Source organism: Rattus norvegicus, chromosome 9 (assembly GCF_036323735.1).
Source record: "Rattus norvegicus strain BN/NHsdMcwi chromosome 9, GRCr8, whole genome shotgun sequence".
NCBI lineage: Eukaryota > Metazoa > Chordata > Mammalia > Rodentia > Muridae > Rattus > Rattus norvegicus.
This window is the reverse complement of record NC_086027.1, coordinates 75295448-75311656: the sequence shown is the minus strand read 5'-3', so window position 1 is coordinate 75311656 and position 16209 is coordinate 75295448. Positions and strand designations below refer to the sequence as shown.

Sequence of the window (16209 nt, the reverse complement as noted above, 5' to 3'; positions counted from 1 at the left end):
ACACACACACACACACACACACACACACACACACACACACACACACACACACACACCTCATTCTCTCTGCTTCCCTTGGCTAATGTCCAAAAGCATTTTGTGTGGACAGAACAGGTACAAAGGTGCCTAAGACTCCATCTTTTTTCAAGTATCTTTCCTGAGAACTCTTGGGAAAAAAATGTGATCAATTTGTTGACTTCTCTTCATTTGAATTTAACTTGCTATTTCACTGTAATTTTTAAACTCAAGATTCTAGGGTATTATTTGTTCCAATCAGGCTGCTTAAGCATTTAGCAAATTTCCAAAGAGAAGTGCTAAGTCTAGAAACCTAGTGAAGGCATGGTTAGAAATAAAATTAAGTCAGTGAAAAAAATGTCAATTACTAATAAGGAAAAGTGCTACTGATGTTCAGCAGACACATTTACACTGTGCTTCCTTTTTATGTGAACAAGTCTTATTTATCAGATGGCTTGTTTTGTTTAGATATGTTAAAGATTTTTTATATTGTGTGAAAGGACTCAATGAAATCACTGTTCCTGGATTCCTGATGCTTAAAGGGAAAACTCCATTGTAACCCAGCAAGAAGGAAGCTAAGATTCCTTCTCTCAGAGCATCAGAGGTTTCTTTAAAAAGATTTGCGTAGTTTATATGCATGTATCTTGCCTGAATAAGTTTTCATGCATCCTGTGTACAGGATATTAGGGAGCCCAGAGGAAGGAGCTGATTACCTTGAGTTACAGGTGATTGTGAGTTGCTATGTGGGGCTTGAACAAAAGTGGGTCATCTTCAAGAGCACTAGGTACTTTGACCTACTGAGCCTTATGTCTCTAGTCCCATAGACATAAATACTTAGCCATCTTCCTATAACAACCGAAAGGACTATTCAAAGGAGTATATTCAACCCATGAAATGCTCCCCTGTTGAGAAATTATTTTTATGGAGTACTAGTGAGCGGCTCTTTCCTTAAATTAGAAACTATTTTTTTTTAATTTTTTAAAATTTTTATTTAATAATTTTATAGTCCCTCCTGTTCTACCCTCTGACTATTCCACATACCAGAAACTAATCTTAAGAGTTCTATGTGGCCCTTATAAGACCCACCAAAGCTTGCGTTAAGATGTGGGTAGTACATTTAGCACATGTGCAGCTCAGATTCATGTGTTCCCCCAGCAACTGGAGAGGGAGCTGTCCCTAAAGCTGTTGCTTTTCTGTGGACTGTGTTTCCCTGGCAGGGCTGCCTTGTGAGAGGATACGCCTAGCCCCGTAGAGACTCGATGTGGCAGGGATGTGAGATACCTGCAGTAGGGTGCTTCACCCTCTCAGAGGAGAAGGGGAAGGGTAAAGAGGGACTGGCTATGGGGGAGGGTCCAGGAGGGGGCAGTAACCCTGATGCAAAGCAAACAAACAAACAAACAAACAGACAGACAAACAAAATGATGTGGGTGGAAAAAGATAGGATGCAGACTCTGGACGTTTTGCCATGAGAAGGATGATAATGGAACTGGCTAAGGGGACACTGGGCTGACCTGCAAGGCCAGTGACCTTCCTGATCCTGTAACTCCCACCCCGAACCATAAAATTATTTTGTTGCTATTTCATAACTGTAATTTTGACAATGTAAATTAAATATCACATGCAGGATATCTGATATACAAACTCCCGTGAAAGAGTTCTTCAATCCCCAAAGGGGTCATGTGTCACAGGTTGAGAAGTTGAGCAAGGAAGAAATTCAGATAACTTAGGAATCCAGGAATAGAGAACTGCAGCTCAGAGACTGGCCCAGGGTTATATAGAATGACATTCCCAGACGTGAACCACAGGAATTCATTATGTTGTAATAAGCAGAGATCACGGGCAGGAAGAATGAAATGCTACCAGCATATTATGGCTGGTTTAATGGATTGTTCACAAAACAATGGGCCATAATGACAAAAGCTCAAGAGTGATGGGAGGCAATTCTCCTTACCTCAGAGAGGCTGAGGAGTATGGAGTCTTATTACACAAAAGCAAGGGCTCACACTGGACTGGTTTGTGGCAGTGGCTCTGATAATTTCTGTTCTTGAGGAGATGAGTATTTGTCTTCTAACGTCTCATAAATAAGAATGCAGTTATAGCAACCTTGTAACTTGATTCTTGTCCAAATACAGAATACTTCAGACTCCCCCCTTCTCTTCACTTCTGCTTTTCCAGTTTTAGAGGCTGTTCTCTTAGCATCTCTTCTTTCCCTCATAGAACCTGTGCTCTCCAAAGTAGCCATGGCAGCAATATTTGAATTTTACTTGTTAGCCCACTGGCTATTTCTTCCTCTAGAAGGAAACTGAATAGTCCAGGAAAAGAACATGGAGTCTAGAGTGCAAAAAATATTAATTGTCTGAGTGGGTGAATTTGCCTTCCAGGTTAGAAGAAAGTCTAGACATTATTTCTAAGTCTTGACATCATTTCTTTATGACAAGAAACACCCCACTTTATTTTACTCTAATCTGCAATGTCTTCCTACCCAGCCCCAAATACTTGTTTCTGTCATGATTCCCATATTATTAGCACCTTTTTATATATTCTTTTTCTACTTGTACATGCAGCTATTCCTCTCGATCTGCCTAACCCTTTTCTTGAATAGTCTCATGTTAACAAGCACCAAAGCCCACTGAGTTCTAATACTGCTTCCTTGCCTCCCTCTGATTTTATCTTGCTTTCCTCTGAGTCCATAGCTTGTTAAGCATATTTTCATATTGTTTATAAGTTCCTGTGTCTATCACATAATTTGGCTGGCTTGCAACATGGCTTAGATTCAGAACTAGAATATGTACCTCAGGGTTTCTGTCCCTTCACCCATAAAGTGAGTATAATTGATCAACAGCAGTGTTACAATGAAAGTGTGTACCACAAACTTACTGGTATTAACAGAGGCTCATATACTGTTTCATGGGACAAACCAGAGGCACATTTTGAAACCTCCATATAATACCTGGTCAAGGATTTAGGATTATGGAATGTGACTTTGGTTTTTGGTAACACCATTTGGAAGTCACTTGAGCTGCAGGGGTGGGGTACAAATGATTCTGCTGCAGCGTCATGATGGTTGTGGAAAGATTGGTTAATAAAGGTAATCATGTCTGTGTGTCAGAAAATTATTCAAGTGAGGAAAATATAAAGTTCTTAAGATAATGATAAATGGAAAAAGACAAAATTCAATTATGCATCCCCTGGTTCCAATTCCATAAATGCAATAAAATGAAAGGGGAATAAAATGTTTATCAAGGATTCACCACAACCTATACATTTTAAGATTATAGGAGAGCATCATTCCTTTTCTGATATAAAATGTAGATTTATAATATGTAGATTGAAATTTTTATTCCCGAATTATTCTCAGGAATGCAAGTATTAATTTTGTTTTCTAACACATTCACTCTACACTTCTTTGTTACTTTTGTTTGTCTTCTAATTATTCCTTCCCCATCATCAATTCCTGTCTTAGTCTGCATCTGCAGTGAGGGTGCCGCTCACCCTCTTTCTCTGTTTCTGCTCTCACTGCTTCCTTGGTAACATCACCCACAGCCTCCAGACCTTTCTCTCTCCATCTTGCACTCTCCTACCCCAGAGCACCCTCAGGTTAACCCTCCATGCCCCACCCACTCATCTTCATCTTTTAACACACCCTCTTCCACTCCCTTAGCATTTATTAGCTTTTAGAGCTACTCCCTTAGCTCTGTGTCTTCTGTAAATGCAAGGTTCAACAAAAAGAGAACTCAGACACATTTCTCTAAGTCAGTCCTTTATGAAATTTAAACTTTGAAGGCATTTTTGAGTCATCTGTCTGTCTTTTACTTCTCCCAACAGTCGTCCCGCTGATGTATCTGAATGCAATCTGGGGCTCAGAAGCATCTCTCACTTCCATGATCTTTTTCCATAGCTACAACAAATGTTCTTTGGACCCCTTTTTATCTGTATGGCAGCACCGACAATGATGCTTTGTACAACACGCTCACTTCAACAGTCTTAAACTGAGCTGCAAGATAAAGAACCTGAAAATAGTTTGGGCGGTTATCCTCTGTTTAAAAGAACTATCATCCAAAGGAAAAAGAATGAAACCACACAAAGACAAAGCAGGAAGTAAAAACTCAACATGTTCTTTAAAAGTATCTTCCACTCTGTCAAGTCCGTCTATATGACATTTTTATTTTGCAGTTCAAAAGGGGGAATAATAATTTCATATGGTATAGCATCGTAGTATCCAATACCCTTCCCCTCTTTGTTTCCAAGAGTCTCCTTGATCTGACCTACGTTCTAGAACTTCTGAGGTCCTTCACTGCTTCCCAGGCATGGCCATTGTCTTCACTGCTTATTTTAATGTTTGCTTTTCTTGAAGCTCTGCCAATGCAGACTCCTCCTTGACTAATTCCATCCTTCCTGGATTCCACCCCTAATGCCTCATCCTCCATATACTCCATACAATGAAGCCCCTGAGGAAATGACACCTTTGGAATGGGACAAGAGGATTGACGTGCTTCTCTGTCTTGCTTTCCTGCACCCGCTGACCTTAGGGACTATTCTACAGGAGCTGCTTTTTCACAAGGAGAGGGTCTTAAATACAAACCATGTATCTGTTAGTTCTCTGGTGATTTTTAGGGGTCACTTGTCCTTGAGTTTGGATATTTTCCCAACATCCACGACACAATAGTATACATTATGTCAGCTAGTGAGACTTTTGTGATGACTTCAAACATCAGCCTTTACAAAATATGATAGGGGTTGTGGTATTTCACCATTGAATTCTCAAATGTTCGTATACAGATCATACAAAACTCCATGACGATGATAAGAGAAATGCTTAAAAACCTCTGTGTTGATCTGCCAGCTTTCTTTGAAGTAAGGATTTCTAATTAAATATATTATGTAAAATAGATGAAAACATGGGTATTATATGTATTTAATATATGAGAACTTGAATGAAGCAATGATTTGGATACATACTTCTAATACATGTAAATGAGAATCTGCAAAGTATAGTTTTGATAATACTGTAGCCTTGTATTATATATTAAGTAAAGTATTAAGAAAATAACTGCACACAAAAGAATCTTCCGGAAATGTTTAATCTTTATGAATGTCTATGAGGGCTTCAGGCCAGAATCAGAAATTATACTGTCGGAGCCTCAGTTCAGTCATCTGTAAAATGGAGACTATATCTATGTCTGAGGATTGCAGCGACAGTTAAACCAGACATCAAGTGTTAAGAGCTTAAGATGGTGTCAGGAAGACAGTTGCCAGTAACAAATTATAGTTTTAATCAGCACACACAAGAGCCATCAATAAACTACACTTGCCACAACTATTATGATTTTAGAAGTTTCTTTACAGAGTCCTTAGCAATACAGAATCAAAATCCCTGTCCCCTAACCCTGTTTTATTTTTGCTTTTCAAATCAGGTTCTATTGTCCTAGACACACTATGACCTGGAACTGGCAATCCTCCTGCCTCAGCCACCTGAATTCTTGGATTTCATTAGAGCCACCACCCCTGCTTATGTAATCTAGTTTTCAGTGTTCTCTTGCTCATATGATATCATCCCTAGTATGGCCCTTACAGAGAAATCAAGAGATCAAATCCTCTAGCCCTCTGCTACTGTAGAAGCTTGGCAGGAGACCCAAAGTGCAGTCAGCAGAGAGGAGTCTGGAATATTGTGTGGGAGGTGCCCATAAGCAAAGCCCGGGCTGCAGTTTGCCTTTTTCTCTCCTTCTGGTGAAACTGAAAAAAAATTTCCTCTTTAACTAATATCCAGAAAAAATAATTTTCCATATAATCTTAAGAAATTTTCACACATAGCTCTGCTTTTCTACCAAAATAATTTATCTAATAATTCTAGCTAGGGACTGGAGATGTAGCTCAAAAAAGTTCTGGGCTCAAACACCATGGTTAAAAACAATAATTATTAACAGGACACACACATCCAAATTTTATTCTTTTACAAATTAAGTAATTATATGGATATTAACAGAAACTGTTGTAGTTCAGCCACTATTTTGTGTGCTAAAATATGACTGAAAGAAAATTTAGGAAAAGAGTTAACAACTGTTCAGACAATATTGATTAGTCATGCCATGGCACTGGACCGGCCTTACATCTCTAGCAGTCAAACCTGTTTGGATTTGACTCACTAACAGCTATTTTAACAAACAGGTTTGTTCTACAGAAAGTCCATCGGCATACACCATAGATGATTTCAAAATGGTCATGGGGAAGGAGGCGACTCAGGCCTCTTGGTGGTCATACGTAACCTCTTCAATGCCTAGACAATTGCAATGGAGCTGAGCAGTTCATGTTGGCAGTGCACTGCAGCCTTCTTGTTGAATAGGACAGTGATAATTTCATCTTTTTAAATTAGCAGATACCCCTAAGCTCAAAATAAATATGACAAGTTTCTGAGTACATCTGAAAGCTAGGAATCATACCATGCGGTATGCATGTGTGTGTGTGTGTGTGTGTGTGTGTGTGTGTGTGTGTGTGTGTGTGCTCTGCAGGGATTTGGTTAGATAAAAAAAATAAGAAATAGACAATTTGCATCAAACATAACAAAGTATTTTCATTTACTCTAAGCGAAGCCTCTAAAAAGAATAATCTATAGTTTTACAGCATGCGAGGGGGTAGGGTTGGGGATGAGTCTTTTTTGAGGCTTACATACATAATTCTCCTGAAGAATCTCTGAGACAAGGAAAATGCATAATCATTTCACTTGTCTTTAAGACTAGTCCTCTAGAACATATGCCATACCTGAAATAACATGGCATCTCTTTGGAGAGCACACTAATTTATTTAAAAAATATTCCTTCTCCTGTTCAAAATCATGCATGGTTCAGCCTACGCTCTGGAAGCCTGCGGACAGGTTCATGCATCCCTTCTTGTACTGGAACTACCCACAGAAGCCAGCTCTTCAGCAGGGCTTGTGGAATGAATAAATTTACTCGTCAATACACATTGCAGAGAAAATTAACCAAGGACAGTGCACTAGTCTCCCTTCACTGCTGCTGTAAATACTCCGACTCATAGTGTACCCTCACACAGTTAGGATCTTTCGTTCTTATGGTGGTTGTCTCGGCCATTTTTTTTTTAGTATAGTTTTTGGAAAGCTAAACCTTTGGTATGAAATATTTTGAACTGACAGTCTTGAAGGAGAATTCTATAGAGATGCCAAGTAAAGGTTTAAAGGGTGGCATTTGTCGTGTCTCAGGAAGGCAGAAAATGTCTTCCATTTTCTTTCTTTCTTTTTTAGGTAAATGACTGCTATATAGGATTCGTGGGAAAGAATATATGTTAAAGTCAGAGATTATGTTAAAGAATTAAAGAGCAGGCAGTAATCACCACAGTCCTTTCCAATCAATATACATCCTGATGCTAAGTTTTAAAATTATTATTTTTCATGTAAGGCATGAGGCCCGGATCAATAGATTCAACTGCTTTCATAGCAAAAGAGAGGATTTTTTTTATGCTGTTAATTCTGAATAAAGCATATGATGCTAGGCTCTTTTAAGAATTAACCATCTCTGACTTTAAATATATTTCCTACTGTATACTAAAGATATTGTAAAGAAATGACAATATTTTATTCACCAAATTTAACAACACTGAGTCATCCCTGGGCTTCGGTCTCCAAAGCTCTTCCCATCTACAAAGGGTGAACCTTTTACTTACAATATTTTTAAGAAGCATGGACCGATATGAAACCTTCAGATAAAACAATTTTTATTATATCTCTCTTAAGTTCAAAAAATATTTTCTTTGTGATACACATATTTCAGACATTTTGTTAACTGTCACAATGACAAAAATCCAAACATTACAGATGAGCTAGGTATGCTGATATTTCTTAATACTTTGCAACATACACAAAAGGCATATATTTTATAGCTACTTTCTATGCAAAATAGCCTTGTCTGATGGTGAAATCTGCATAAGAACTCCTACATCTTATAGACAAAGATCAGACGATCCACTCTGGGATAAAAGACCAACCAGGAGGGAAAAACCTAAATAAAAGCATTCCAGTTCTTTCTCAATTTCCCTTCATTTAAACATCCAAATAAATCATGCAGTACCTTTTAATTTCCTGACTGAATGCTTCCCAATCAGCGCTCCCTCTGTTAGAGCCCCGCTGAAGAATCTAGAGAAACAAAAGAAAACGCATATATACGTATAGATTTGTCAGATAAATATCAAAAATCATAACTCACCAATGAGTCCATTCATCCTTTATAGCCGGATAATAAATTTACGCCTCGGAGTCTGAAGCACAACAAATGCAGCACTTGGATTTTAAGCTCAATAACGTATTTAAAACACAGTAATCCCCGGCCACATAAAGCAGATCCTTTGAAGAAGTGGATTAAAAATAAAATAAATTATAAAAGCCCGAAAGCATTACCGGTAGATATGCAGCAATGCCCCTTGAATCGGGTCTGGAAGAGCTGCTGCAGAACCCTCCTTCAAGAACACTCCCTGTGCTCTGTGTCTCTAGCTCCAGACAGACGCAGTCTGAAAGCCACCAGCTCCTGTCTGTGTGTGCCGGGGGGGGGGGGGGGGGAAAGGGAAGCTGCAAATTAGAAAACGTCCCCGCAGTGGCTGAAAGGAAAATAAGGCAAGTAGGAGAGGGAGAGAGAGCTCACTAGGCTTAGAATTTTCGAGAATGATGACAAGCCCCTCAGCTCCGCCATCATTCACTGACAAAAGGATGCTGCCTCTGGCTTAGGATTTAGCGGTTTGCCACGGGGACTTCTGGTACCAAATGCCTGACAGGCATTTTAATTGCCTCCATCCAAATGTGTCCCCAGGACTCGAGTCTATAAGCCTATGAATGTCATCATCTGGTCTCCTTTGTGTTACACACACACACACACACACACACACACACACACACACACACACACACGGGGGGGGCGGGGCAGGCTTAGAGAGACCCATTTTAGGAATATAGGATTACAGGCAAATTAAGCTATAAAAAACTGGATAAGTAAAAGATCATTAATTGGAATTTTTATTATCTATATGAAGGGTACTAAATATTCCTTGAGGTTTTGTCATTGACAGATGAAAACAATATTTTAAAACTCTCATATATTGTTATTTATGTCCCAAATAAGGTATTTATTAAAGAAATGCATATACTAGTATGTATTTTCCTATGGAAAATTCAAAGCCTTTGTAAATATAAATACATGCTTGGCACTGTTTCTCTTTAAGCTAGCCATGTGATATCTGTGCGCAATCATTTTATTCTGGTTCCATACAAAAGGAGGTGGCAACCAGTGTGAGGGCTAGGACTTTGCAGTCCCTGAGGTGAAGGCCATTACAGGGAATTCAGTGTTTGGCACAATCTGTCTCTGCTTTATGTTAGCAACTGAAATTAACAATTGAATATCCCTGTCATCCAGGGCACTTTATGTAGGGGACTTAACTGTAGAATAATTCTTCTCCTGTATCATCCTGGGCAAAATGGTAGTAAATGAATTGGTAAAGCATTGTCAGAACCCTGAACCAATAAATGGAGTAAATTCTCTGTGTATCAAAAGGGCCAGCTGCAAAGAAGGTTGCTGAGAGGAAGTATCACCATGGTAACCGGAAACAAAAAGTAAGGGGGTGGGGGCTGGAGGGAGGGGGGAGATGCCAGGAAGAGAGAACAAGAGTACACTGGAGAAAATCTGGAGACAAAAGAATACAGTTCCTTCTTCTCCTTCTAGAAAACTCTCTCTCTTGACAGATTTATGTTGTGCTTTCGGTTCAATTAAGATGGATTTTCATTTCCTTCTGCCATGTTTCTCCCCATTTTTGATCATGAGCTAATTTTGCTTTCATAAATATTCAAAAAATTTTCATTTCTATGGGATTGATCTAATCCATATCTGCATCCTCAGAAATCGCCCAGCCTCACCCTGGACACCCTTTGTTTATAGAGGAGAAGGCTGAGTCCCGAGGCCTGCGTCCAAATTTCCACATAGAGGCATCAGCCTGGTTTCCTTGGGTGATCACATCAACAATATTTCTTCTCTTGGCAGTCTGATAATCAGATGGATCAACTGCCTTTCGCAGATCTATCTTGTTTAACCAGCCTAACCACTGGGGTCTGGGACTCCTGACATTATTGGCATTGGTGTTTTTACAACTATGAAAGTGGAATATCAAATTGAGCCAGAGTTACCAGCTTTCTCATAGATATGAGGATATAAATCTCCCTGGGGTTATCTAAAACAATGAAGGTAAAAACTGAGAGTCCAGGTGTATTGTGTGTATGTGTGTGTGTGTACACGTGTTCATGCCAACGTGTGTGTGTGTGTGTGTGTGTGTGTGTGTGTAAGGATGGAGAGGTGACAATCAAAATCTTTTTCACTAGAGATATTAGGGGTGATTTTCCACAGCCTATGAATCACAAAATGACTGGCCTGGCAAGATATTCCCAATGGTGCAATAACAACATTTTTATTTTGGGGCTAACCAACAGCTGTCTAATTAGACTTAAGGACTGCTTAATAGGAAGAAATTAACGCCTGGTACTGTGTAGCTCGAGCCAACTACCCGCGGCAGGAGAGTCATAGACCCTTGAGGAGAGTCTATTCCTGCTATTTCCCTAAATGAATCTAATTTCTAACTGCATTATAAATCCTTATCCTCACACCCATAGATTCGTGTAGTTCTCAGGAATTCTCAAAGGAGTTTCCTGTCCCATTGGAATGCAGCATCATAAAGATCCAGGGCTGATCAGAACAGAGAATAAATGTCTGTGGGGTGCCCAGTCATAACTGGTAATCTACCCTGCAACGCTCTACCCAAGGCTCGGAGAGCATTCCAGAAGAGGCTAGAAAGACTGTCATTGCCAGATGACCTGCTGAGTTATAGTGTTATATGATCTCCTCCTCCTGGATAGGACAAAGCAGCTGAATGCCTGAGGTCTTAAAAGTATGGTTTCCTCAACAAGATGTGTCTAATAATGGTACCGGATGGCATGCCAGTATGGCTGGGGTAAATTTCCTGAGGCCCTAGATAAAGGGCTACAGACAACTAATGATGGCTGAGAGAGGGAGCATAATTTTTCTCTAGGGATGATCCCCTGGTTGGTTGCCCAATCCCAAGTAGCTAGTCCTAAACTGGATAGTAGTCAATTCTCTCTCTCTCTCTCTCTCCCTCCCTGCCTCCCTTCCTCTCTCCCTCCTGATACAATAACAATTAAAGAAGAAAAGGTCATGAGTTTGAACGGGAGTGGTATAAAACACGGGAGGAGGAGGAGTGGAGCAGTGAGGCTGTAATGAGAATGATATCTATACAATTCTTATATACGGAAAAGATTTTTAATTGGTCAATGTGAAAATAACATTATTTAGATGTTTTAATTCAGATGAATTAATTCAAAGACAAGAAAAGTCATCTTTGTGGTCCATATTGCTTTCCCTATTGTTTATACTAAGCATTGTATGTGAATAGCATATTTTACTTACATTTCCATAACATCAGTATTTTGATTTCTACTGTATAATTTACGCTTATTTAAAATATGGATTTTCTCCTATTCCCTTTGAATTCTGCAAAGCACTTAGCAAGAGGCCACAAGTTCTTAAATGACCAGAAAGAGCAGGATTGTCTTCTGTTGGTATTAAAATATACTACATTTGAAATTTTAAATTAAGAAATTATTATATAGTTAATGAAGGTTATGTTAGGACAAAAATACTTTGAAAATACTTTAGATCACATATGGCAAGGGGAGGGATTACACATGTAGGTTGATCCAACCATGAGCTCTGGAAGTTCAATTTTAGGTGCTTTGTTCATTTGGTGACTCAGTGACTAGAGAATGCATGTCCAAACCCCCGTGATCAGCACTCTCAGCATTTTTACACATAAACACCAAAGATTTAGTATTGTTTTTGGACCCTCAACCCCAAGCCTGAACCCTAATGTTCAACCTGGGTACACCAATCTACATTCATATCCAGAAATGACTCGTTTGATCTTTGAAGTGACATCTTTCTAGTACTTAGTGGTTTTTCTGATAAGCATACCCTTGATGGCCTGTGGCATTTCAGGATGTCCAGAGAGTGAACTTGGCAATTTGAACCTCTTGATTTGCATGATTTTGTAAGGCATTCTGGACCAAGGGAATAGAAAACCATTTTCAGAGGTTACAACAGCAAGATTATAGATAACATAAGGTCTATGCTTGATATATATTGAAATAAATATCATGTTGTTTTAAGAAGTTTTGCTGTCTGGTAATTTGTGGCCTACTTGTTTTTAGACATCTTGCTCAAAATTATCTGTACCTAATAAGTATAGACAAGAGTCATAAAACTAATATCCAAAGACAGTTGCTGTCCTCATTGTAGTGCCTCCTTAAGTACCGTCCAATACCATGGGCAGTGTTAAGAGCAGAATCAGAAAACATCCTATCAATGTCACTTTACAAAATACATATTCTGTATCAGATAAAAGAATTTGCATTTAAAACTAGGGTAACAGACTTTTGTGGAAATACCTCCATCCTCTTATCCTCTTCCCAATATTTCCTCAGATATGCCTTTCTCCACAATGTGTGTGTGTGTGTGTGTATACGGACACAAATATATATATATATATATATATATATATATTGTTTCCAGTGTCCTTTGTCCTACTTTGAATAATACCTACCAAATTCTCCTATAACATACTATTTACTTGCTGTTTATTATTTCTGTCTGCCTCAATCTACTTGTAAACTTCATGAAGACAGAAGCCTGCCTGCTTTATTCACTAATATCTCAAGTACATAGGACTAAATGTGGTAACAAAAAATACATAATAAATGTTCATTACATAAGTATTATTTAAGTTGCATTAATTGGGTTGAATATTAAAATTCAGAAATATGAGTTTCTTCTCCAAAAATCTTCACTCTCAGCTCAAACAGTTTCAGAAGTAATGAACCAAACACTTGTGGTGTGTTCCTTTCATTTGGTCTTAAATAACTTTAAAATATGTGTATTGGGCTTTCATCCTTGGTGCATTGATGACCACTTTAATACACTTGTTATGTTTCAGGGATTTTTGTTTGTTTGTTCATTTTTAATTACACTGGTTCTTTTTGCTTTTTCTTATCTGCTTGTGAATCTTTAGTTTCAACTACTAAATCTACCTCCATTGCTCAGTAACTTACAAAATAGGGTAGCCTAGTTTCTTTATCCCCAGAGCTACAGTCATGCCATAGAAAAATCATCTTTGCAAGAAAAATGAACAAGTCCTGGAGAAAAATTAATGTAGAAAAATTTTAACCAACTAAATTTTCATTTAGTAGTGAGTCAAGTACAGTCTTCTTCACATCTCATGAATTTCTTGGATGATCTTGAGGGATATAGGAAATGAACCTTCCTTCTTATCAAATGTCTCCACTCATGAGTCATTGCAATCCAACAGAAATGTGAATGATTGTCCATACTCAACTGCTCCAAAGCCACACGGTGCAAAATTAAATAGTACATGACATTAGACCTAAATTCCTGATTTCTTTTTGAAAACCACTAGAGGACTTTTGTTGCTTACTGCTTTCTAAGCTTTGAGGAAAATTCTTTAGCTTCTGAGTCCTTGCCACACCGACTTACTGAGCACACACAACTGAAGAGGTAGCATTCCCTGCGAGGTCACCATTTCATCTGAACGAGGCATTCTTTGACTTCATAAACGGACTATTCTGAAAACATTCTGGAAATTGATAACATGTCTGGATTCCAAGTGTATTTATTGATCATGGGGTTGTCTTTCACTGGTGTGACCCAAGCCCTAGCATCACACAAAAGAAAAAAAATCTGCACACACCACACTGTATTTGTTGAGAGTTAATAAGTTTCATAGCACATATAGCATATAGCTAATAACATATATTTATTTAATGAATAATTTTTAAATGCATGAAAGTTATAGGTTGTCTTAGTTAATGTTTCTAATGCTGTGATAAAACATCATGACCAAAATCAATTCGGGGAGGAAAACATTTATTTCATCTCGAAGCTTCTAGTCCATTATCATCAAAGGAACTCAGGGTGCAGGAACTTACACAGAGGCCATATAGCAGTGGTTCTCAACCTTCCTAATGCTGAGACCCTATAATATAATTCCTCAGATTGTGGTGACCCTCACCCATAAAATTATTTTTCTTGCTACTTCACAACTGTAATTTTGCCACTGTTATGAATCATAATGTAAATAGTTTTGTAGATAGAGGTTTGCCAAAGGGATTTTGACACAGGCTGAGAACCACTGCCACAGAGAAATATTGTTGCTGCTTCCTGGTTTGTTCTTCATGGCTTGCTCATCTGCCTGTCTTCTAATATCCAGGATCACCAGTCTGAGGGTGGCCCCACCCAGAGTGGGCGAGGCCCTCCCTCTTTCATCATCAATCAATCAAATAGACCACAAACATGCCCACAAGCCAATCTGATGGAGGCTTTCTCAACAGTGCTCATTCTTTCTAGGTGACTTTAGCTTGTATGAAGCTTACCTAAGACTAGCCAGCACATGGCTATAGTTTCATACTAGTTGAGATTTCATATTCTCAATAATTTTATATTCTATAATATCGGAGAGATGCTTTTAAAATTAGTGTGCGATAATTAAATTGGGGATGTTGATATGGGGAAAAATACGAGAAGTGTGCAAAAATGTATAATCATAGCCATTGTTCTTTAGTATTGAATTTATAATTTTTCAAGATAGAAACTAAAGAAATCAAGAGAAAGAGGGGAAGGGATCACATGTCCAGGCTAAAGGTACTTCCTACTAAAGTACCAAAATCCCGTGAATACATATAAGAAAGCTCACCATGCTTCAGGGGTCAGGCTTTTTAAAGTACAAAAGCCATTTATAATCTTCTTGTCTTGTATTCAATAATTGCATGATTTGTTGATTAGGCCAGGGCTAATACAGCCATGCAGGGCTGGATGTATGACTCAGTGGTTAAGAGCACTGGCTGCATTTCCATAGGATGAGTTTGAGGTCCAGGACCCACATGATGGCTCTATCTATAACTCCAGTCCCAGGGCATCCAATTCCCTCTTCCTCTGTCTTCCACGGGCACCCAGCACACACATAGTATACAAACATACAGTCCGATACTGATTCATGTCAATTTTTTTTTTGTAAAGAGAGAGAAATGCATGGATAGGCTTCAGCGAGAGCTTTGTGGATTCGATACTTGCTGCTCAAGAGTATGGAATGGAGATTGATTCTCGGAACACAAGTGAAAGCCTGGCAGGCACAGTGTTCACCTGTAATCTCAGCACTCAGAGCAAAAAATCGGGATCACGGGGCAAGCTGGCTATGTAGACTAGCTGGTACAAGCAGTCTCTGGGTTCAGTGAGAGTCTGTGTGTAATTAGAATGGAAATCAAGGAAGACACCAGACATCATACATACATACATGTACACACATATACATGTTCATGTACAACTGCATACATCACACATGTTTTATATATACATATATATGCGTGTGTGTGTATATGTGTATACAGATGAAATGCATATACAGGAAATAAAATAGAGAGATAGATTACATGTATATATGAAATTGTCAAAGAATAATTTATATTTTTAAAAGAAAATTAAAACTGAAATGTACAAACAAGGCAAAAATGAAAATATTGAGAAATTTGCATGATATTCAGTTAAAAGGGGGGTTAAGGAGAATAAAAGGGAAATAACAGAAAAAATTAAGTGGTGTGTGTGTGTGTGTGTGTGTGTGTGTGTGTGTAAGATGTTCAAAGAGCCCAGAAGTACTGCATCCTACTCTGAGTGTCACTGTTAGTAGAGTTAAAGTCCTCGGACCAGAACATAAAGAGCGAGCAAACGAGGTCTGTAGGAAAGAACTGGATAGGCAGATGCTCGGCAAGCACACAGAGCTTCATTTATAAACCAGTTCAGCAGGCTGACAGGTGAAACAGCCTGAGCCACCTGAAAGATCATATTCAGTGGCTGGCATTTCTGGATGCCCAGCTGGATCTTTTAAACAGACACAGTTCAAAGGAAGTTGTACGCTTCCTTCGACACAGCATTATAAATCTTGTATAGCATCAATATTTGCCAAACACCTGCCCCCATCATTCGTCCAGAATTTGCTAGATTCAGCGAGTCTTGACAGGATATTTTATGTGGATGGTGGGCCCTCTACTTTGGATGCACATATATTGATGATATG

The 16209-nt window shown here is 38.7% G+C and overlaps 1 protein-coding gene across 50 annotated transcripts in view; it reads right to left on the bottom strand.

Annotated features, from left to right (window-relative positions):
- Positions 1 to 16209, bottom strand: part of Map2 (microtubule-associated protein 2) — a 258569-nt gene that overhangs the window by 119950 nt on the left and 122410 nt on the right. For 28 of the 50 annotated variants that reach the window (XM_017596291.3, XM_017596297.3, XM_008767200.4 and 25 more), the window contains exons 1-2: positions 8420 to 8914; positions 8094 to 8158 (exon numbers count right to left, since the gene is read on the bottom strand). The gene's annotated coding sequence lies outside the window, so the exon portion shown is untranslated. Of the gene's footprint in view, positions 1 to 8093; positions 8159 to 8419; positions 8915 to 16209 lie in introns of those variants that run through there. The other 22 variants (XM_063266724.1, XM_063266731.1, XM_063266715.1 and 19 more) reach the window with 1 other exon arrangement.